Here is a 7,950-nt window from a genome sequence, read left to right on the forward strand (position 1 = left end):
CCAGTCTTTTTATATGAATGTGTTGTGCCCTGAAAAAGGGGAATATTAGTAATTTATTTTGTTTACATTTTATTTATTACATCTACTCTACCTATTTTACAAGTGCAATAACCTCTGTTTACATTACATCTACTTTTATATTTTATACTTCTAGTGTAACACTTCTGTTTATATTTATTTATTACATCTACTTTACCTGTTTTATTTGCTTTATAACTGTGTGTGTTTTACCTTTTATATGTTTTATCTGCCTCCTTTAGTCTTGTCAAGTATTTGTTTTAAAGCACTGACCAGAAGTGGCAACTGTGAATCTCGTTGTATTAATACGATGACAATAAAGCTTTCTATTCTATTCTAATGAAACTCTTGACACGATGCTTCCTCTCTGGCAGCTTCATAGAGAATTTAATTTTCTTAAACAATATTAACATAGTTACATAAATCTTTTCAATTTATAATGCTTTGCATTTATGTGCATTTTCGTTTTAACACTGGGTCAAATTAACAATATTTTCTTCTTTTCCTTAAAATTCCTTTAGGTAAACAAACAAATTAACAAATTCACATCTGTCACTTTTTCCCCAAGCAGGATAAATTCAATATAACAGGTTAAGTATTCCTACAAACAAGTCTATAAATCAATAAACATGAATTATCTGAGCAAAAGGAATTAAACAAAAATATCCTATAAGACACAAATTACTTGAATTTCCTATAGGTCCTTAGATCCCTCGAAATTCAGTTAGCAACAACTTGGCAAACATATCTCAAAGTTCGAGTATGAAATAATTATTTCTTTACCTGAAAAAGGGGAATATTAGAAATGAAGCTCTTGACACGATGCTTCCTCTCTGGCAGCTTCAGAGAGAATTAACCTCTCCTTCAGGCTTTGGCAGGTATGACTTATTGATCTCACAAAAGACTCAACAGGTAGATCACAGATAAGCTACTGATATCCTGACATTTAGAGAAGTTCTAAAGAAAAAAACGTTTTTAAAGTGTTTTTAATCTTTTTCAAAAGACTTTGTTTTTAACACTCAAACTTTTTAAATGTTTTTAACCCTTCATGAATTTCAGTTGTTTTTATGACCCATTTAAAGGGACTATTTGTAACTTTTTACACGTATAAATCAACCGGGTCGGGATCCCATGCGCGCTCGCGTGTGGCTGCGCTGTTCAGACTCCCTGTGGACACGTACCATCAGACTCCAACACAAACTACACGGAAGCACCAAAACCTCTTGGTTATATCTAGTGAAGCTAACATTACTGCCAAGCAGGTGAAATATAGAGTGATATTGTGGTTTTAGCTGACGTGTGTCGCCTCACTGTGTTGATCGATGCTCGTTCATGTCTATGTAGAGCGAGCACAAGCACGAGCCCTACGCTGACTTTCGTTGACTTAAAGGTTACATTTCCATGCTGTGCTCAATACTGCCTCTATTGTGCAATTTTGTTAATAGTCTGTTTATTGTCAATACTGTATATACTGCTCCTATTTTTATACTTCCTTCTATTTAAATGGTTCATATTTTGTTACACTTTGTTTAGCTCTTTTTTTTTGTTACTGTGTTAGCTGATGCATCTTGTGTTTTGCACTATCCCCTTTGCTGCTGTACACTGCACATTTCCCCACTGTGGGACTAATAAAGGAATATCTTATCTTAAATACTGTGTGTAATCTGGCTGCTTACAGGATGCATGTCAAGCTGGCATTTGATGTGACTGCATCATTGGAGCTAAATAAGATAAGATAAGATAAGATATTCCTTTATGAGTCCCGCAGTGGGGGAATTTGCAGTGTACAGCAGCAAAGGGGATAGTGCAAAACACAAGATGCATCAGCTAACACAGTAAAAAAAAAAGAGCTAAACAAAGTGTAACAAAATATGAACCATTTAAATAGAAATAAATGCAGTATTGCCTGGTCACTCCTGAAGACCTTTGTTTGACTCTGTGGTGGCATCAGCCATCTTCTATGGAGTGGTCTGCTGGGGCAGCAGCATCTCGACTGCTAACAGGAAGAGACTTAACAGACTGGTTAAGAAGTCCAGCTCTGTCCTGGGATGCCCCCTCGACCCAGTGGAGGTGGTGGGAGACAGGAGAATGATGGCTTATCATCCCTGATGGAGAACATGTCCCACCCCATGCAGGACACTTACTGCGGTGTGTGAAGGAGAGATACCGCAGGTCCTTCCTTCCTGCTGCTGTCAGACTCTAATCAACACTGCTCCCAGGAGACTGCACACACCAAAAAACTGAAAATTAATTATTCACTCGTTCATGTGCAATATCAACGTATACCACTGTGCGATATCAATATTCAATTTCCTCTGCAATATTTGACCACAGCTGCCTTCTTGAATTGTGTTTCTGTTAAAAGGCCCCTCCCATGTTCTACAGTTATATTAGCTAAGTTAGTTTTATTTCCCCCCAAAAGCTGTAAAGTATGTAACATTTGTATTTTATCTTTTAATGTCAATAAAATTGTGTTTTTCTCATAATTGAAGTGCAATTTGTCATAGAACAGAATAGCACTCATGATTACTGTACTAAAGTGTGCTATTTTTGAGTGTAACAAAGTATTCAAGATTCAAGATTCAAGATTCAAGATGTTTATTGTCACGCCGGTTATACAGGTACAATCGTGTGAAATGCTTTTTGCTGGGAAGCTCCATTAAAATAATAAGTTATAATACAATTATAAAAGGAAATACTTTGTACAAGGCATATTAAGAACATATACAGTAAGAACATATACAATATAAGATATATTTTTGTGTGAGAAGGTGTACTTAGTATACTAATGATATATCATTAGTGCTAAAGATATACTGAAATACACTTAAGTGTACTATTTTGACACACCATTAGGATGCACTTCAATATACTTAAGTACAACTTTTTTAACTGATCAGTATGTTTTATGAATACACTTTATTGTATTTCATTTTAAGTAAACTTCAAAGTCATTCCAATTGTAATAAATTATATTTAAAGTGTATTATCCACACATTTTAATTTAATTTAAAATGTCTTTTAATATATATATACTATAAGTGTGTAAACAGTTATCTGAAAAGTGGATTAAAATATACTTTGAGTATAAAAATAATTCATTTTTAAAAAGTGCATCATTAGTAAAAAAAAAAAATTTACATAAATACATTTAAGTGCATCTTAATGGTGTGTCAAAATAGTACACTTAGTACACTTAATTATGTTTTAGTATATCTTAAGTAGCACTAATGACATATCATTAGTATACTTCATTGTTAATACACTCAAAAATAAAACACTTTAGTACACTAATCACATGTCCATATGGAAGTATACCAAGTATACTAAAATTAAGTGAACTTCAGTGCACTTGTTTTTTTTAACTGGGTAGTGATGTATTTCCTCTGAGGGGTGCATCGGTGGATCCCATGGGAACTTATTTCAGAAAAAAATATGAACGGTAGTCAACATGATACATAAAGTGAGAACTGCTAGAATAATCCTGTTCACATCTCAGAATTGATTAGTACTTGAGTAAATGTACTTAGTTACATTCCACCACTGGTGACAGTGATGAAGCTGTGACACACAGTAGACTGTTCAGATATAATCTGTGTATCAGATTAATTGATTTGAGACAAAACCACCCCCCCCCCCAAAAAAAATCGCTCTGAACCCCTGAATGTCGCCTGGAGTCCACCTGCCAGTGGAGCCTAGTGCTCCATGCACACGTCCATGCCTGGCAGCTGGACTCTGAAACATGGCTGTGGCCTGAAGCCTACGTGCCAGTGGAGCACTAGCTCCATGCACACGTCCATGCCTGGCAGTTTCGCCACGGATCAAAACCTACCCCGTAGGTAGAGGAGATGCCCGTGGCGAGGTGTAGCCTAGGCTGACAACCAAGTCTCTGGCGTCTGACAGAATCAGAGCGCTCCAAGATCTCTTAAATGGGAGACCGGAGCTTAGAGGACGGAGAGAAACGGGTCCTATAAGTAAACTCGGTTTTGGGTGGCCAGGACGTCACGTATGACGTAGAACATTAAAGCCCCGCCCAATAACTGTAGTGCTGCTGACCTCCTCCGTGACGTCACACGTGACATCACGGAACATAAGAATCGCCCAAGAATTGTGACGTCACCTCACAGATAGTCAGCACTTAAGATTCAAGATTCAAAAAGTTTTATTGTCACGCTGGTTATACAGGTACAAACGTGTGAAATACTTTTTGCTGGGAAGCCCCATTAAAATAATAAGTTGTATTACATTTACATTACAATTACATTTACATTACAATTATAAAAGGAAATACTTTGTACAAGGGCATATTAAGAACATATACATTAAGAACATATACAGTATATACAGATTTTATATATATATATATATATAACTTCATTAAACAGTTTAATGAGCCAAGACTTGAGGAGAAAACTATTCTTGTCATACTTTGTCATTATTGTCAGCTATGGGGGAAATTTTGATTTACCAGAAGATAAAGGAAGAAATAAATCATAAGTTTTCAGTTTTACTCAAGTTAAATACAAAATAAATACAGTATTGTCTTTGGTATTCTTTCTCATTATCCAATTCAATCTGTAGGCCAACAGACATGATATTTTCAGTTGGTTTTATTGTAGCATATATGCAAAACAATTTAGTACACTAATCACATGGACATATGGAAATATACCAAGTATACTTAAATTAAGTGAACTTCAGTGCACTTGTTTTTTTTTTAACTGGGTAGTGATGTATTTCCTCTGAGGGGTGCATCGGTGGATCCCATTGGAACTTATTTCAGAAAAAAATATGAACGGTCAACATGATACATAAAGTGAGAACTGCTCGTAATAATCCTGTTCACACCTCAGAAGTGATTAGTACTTGAGTAAATGTACCTAGTTACATTCCACCACTGATGACAGTGATGAAGCTGTGACACACAGTAGAAAAAAAAAATGTACATAAGTACATTTAAGTGCATCATAACGGTGTGTCAAAATAGTACACTTAGTACACTTAATTATGTTTTAGTATATCTTAAGTAGCACTAATGAGTTATGTTATGAAGCTGTGACACACAGTAGACTGTTCAGATATAATCTGTGTATCAGATTATTTGATTTGAGACAAAACCCCCCTCCCAAAAAAAATCGCTCTGAACCCCTGAACATCGCCTGGAGTCCACCTGCCAGTGGAGCCTAGTGCTCCATGCACACGTCCATGCCTGGCAGCTGGACTCTGAAACATGGCTGTGGCCTGAAGCCTACGTGCCAGTGGAGCACTAGCTCCATGCACACGTCCATGCCTGGCAGTTTCGCCACGGATCAAAACCTACCCCGCAGGTAGAGGAGATGCCCGTGGCGAGGTGTAGCCTAGGCTGACAACCAAGTCTCTGGCGTCTGACAGAATCAGAGCGCTCCAAGATCTCTTAAATGGGAGACCGGAGCTTAGAGGACGGAGAGAAACGGGTCCTATAAGTAAACTCGGTTTTGGGTGGCCAGGACGTCACATATGACGTGCAACATAAGCCCCGCCCAATAACTTGTTGTGCTGCTGACCTCCTCCGTGACGTCACACGTGACATCACGGAACATAAGAATCGCCCAAGAACTGTGACGTCACCTCACAGAGAGTCAGCACTTAATGAAACAGTTTAATGAGCCAAGACTTCAGGAGGAAACTCTTCTTGTCATACTATGTCATTATTGTCAGCTATGGGGGGAAATGTTGATTTACCAGAAGATAAAGGAAGAAATATATAATTCGTTTTCAGTTTTACTTAAGTTAAATGCAAAAATAAATACAGTACTGCCTTTGGTATTCTTTCTCTTTATCCAATTCAATCTGTTGGCCAACAGACATGATATTTTCAGTTGGTTTTACTGTAGCATATATGCAATATTATATTTGTTTACAATTTGATTTGTATAAATAGCTAAATATATAAACGTTTTAATTAAACAAATATAGCATACAGTACAAACTGTGGAAAGGTATCTAGCCTAATGAAATGCATACAAAAATACATTTGAAGTAGGATATATTACCAAGATATGCGTTTAATTATATCCAAGACACGTGCTTAGATGTTTACAAAACACAAATACTATGAAAGTTCCTCTTGTGTGCATAAATCGAGTGTTTTTGCAGCAGCAATAACTGTGTATTTCCTATTTATATGTATTTATTAGCCTATGTTAATGTTCAAGTTTGCTTTTTCTAAAATCAGAGCTTGATGAATGAACTTTATTTTTGGGATTAGTGTTGTTTGTCCACTGTGTGGAACAGTGTTGGATCCTGTCCAGGCCAGCAGGGGGCAGTAGCGGAGCGACCTGTCTAACAACAGCAACCGCTTCTGTCTCATCATGTCTCCTGTCAGACATTTATGTCTGGCTGCTTTACCTGCAACACCAATGAGCTTATTTACCCTGAGTGTGGCCTGTCCTGTGAGATTCTCTGTTAATGAAGTTTGTGTTTCTGTAGATTTCTGTCTTTTAACCTCTCTTCACAGTTTTTCCAATTAGGAAATACATAGAAATAGGAAATACACAGCTATTGCTGCTGTAAAAACACTCAATTTATGCGCACAAGAGGAACTTTCATAATATTTGTGTTGCATATAGTAATCAGAAGATAATGCATAACTGATTTAGGCTATATGAAAACATAATGGATTATTACTTAAAGCTATTGAATACAAGTAAATATCTAAGCACGCGTCTTGGATATATTTAAACGCATATCTTGGTAATATATCCTACTTCAAATGTATTTTTGTCTGCATTTCATTAGGCTAAATACATTTCCACAGTTTATACTATAGGCTATATTTGTTTAATTAAAGCGTTTATATGTAGCTATTTATACAAATCAAATTGTAAACAAATATGATATTGCATATATGCTACAATAAAACCAACTGAAAATATCATGTCTGTTGGCCAACAGATTGAATTGGATAAAGAGAAAGAATACCAAAGACAATACTGCTTTTATTTTGCATTTAAGTTGAGTAAAACTGAAAACGAATTATATATTTCTTTCTTTATCTTCTGGTAAATCAACATTTCCCCCCATAGCTGACAATAATGACATAGTATGACAAGAAGAGTTTCCTCCTGAAGTCTTGGCTCATTAAACTGTTTCATTAAGTACTGACTCTCTGTGAGGTGACGTCACAGTTCTTGGGCATTCCTATGTTCCGTGATGTCACGTGTGACGTCACTGAGGAGGTCAGCAGCACAACAAGTTATTGGGCGGGGCTTATGTTGCACGTCATATGTGACGTCCTGGCCACCCAAAACCGAGTTTACTTATAGGACCCGTTTCTCTCCGTCCTCTAAGCTCCGGTCTCCCATTTAAGAGATCTTGGAGCGCTCTGATTCTGTCAGACGCCAGAGACTTGGTTGTCAGCCTAGGCTACACCTCGCCACGGGCATCTCCTCTACCTGCGGGGTAGGTTTTGATCCGTGGCGAAACTGCCAGGCATGGACGTGTGCATGGAGCTAGTGCTCCACTGGCAGGTAGGCTTCAGGCCACAGCCATGTTTCAGAGTCCAGCTGCCAGGCATGGACGTGTGCATGGAGCACTAGGCTCCACTGGCAGGTGGACTCCAGGCGACATTCAGGGGTTCAGAGCGATTTTTTTTTGGGAGGGGGGTTTTGTCTCAAATCAAATAATCTGATACACAGATTATATCTGAACAGTCTACTGTGTGTCACAGCTTCATCACTGTCAGCAGTGGTGGAATGTAACTAAGTACATTTACTCAAGTACTAATCAATTCTGAGATGTGAACAGGATTATTCTAGCAGTTCTCACTTTATGTATCATGTTGACTACCGTTCATATTTTTTTCTGAAATAAGTTCCCATGGGATCCACCGATGCAGCCCTCAGAGGAAATACATCACTACCCAGTTAAAAAAAAAAGTGCACTTAAGTTCAC

At 37.4% G+C, this 7,950-nt stretch overlaps 1 long non-coding RNA gene across 1 annotated transcript; it reads left to right on the top strand.

Moving 5' to 3' along the window:
• Positions 1 to 7,350: 7,350 nt before the first annotated feature.
• Positions 7,351 to 7,660, top strand: LOC141770205 (uncharacterized). The gene is made up of 2 exons (XR_012594463.1): positions 7,351 to 7,488; positions 7,570 to 7,660. It is a non-coding gene; the product is annotated as an uncharacterized LOC141770205 (long non-coding RNA).
• Positions 7,661 to 7,950: the final 290 nt, after the last annotated feature.

Source organism: Sebastes fasciatus, chromosome 6 (genome assembly GCF_043250625.1).
Source record: "Sebastes fasciatus isolate fSebFas1 chromosome 6, fSebFas1.pri, whole genome shotgun sequence".
In the NCBI taxonomy this organism is placed as follows: Eukaryota; Metazoa; Chordata; class Actinopteri; order Perciformes; family Sebastidae; genus Sebastes; species Sebastes fasciatus.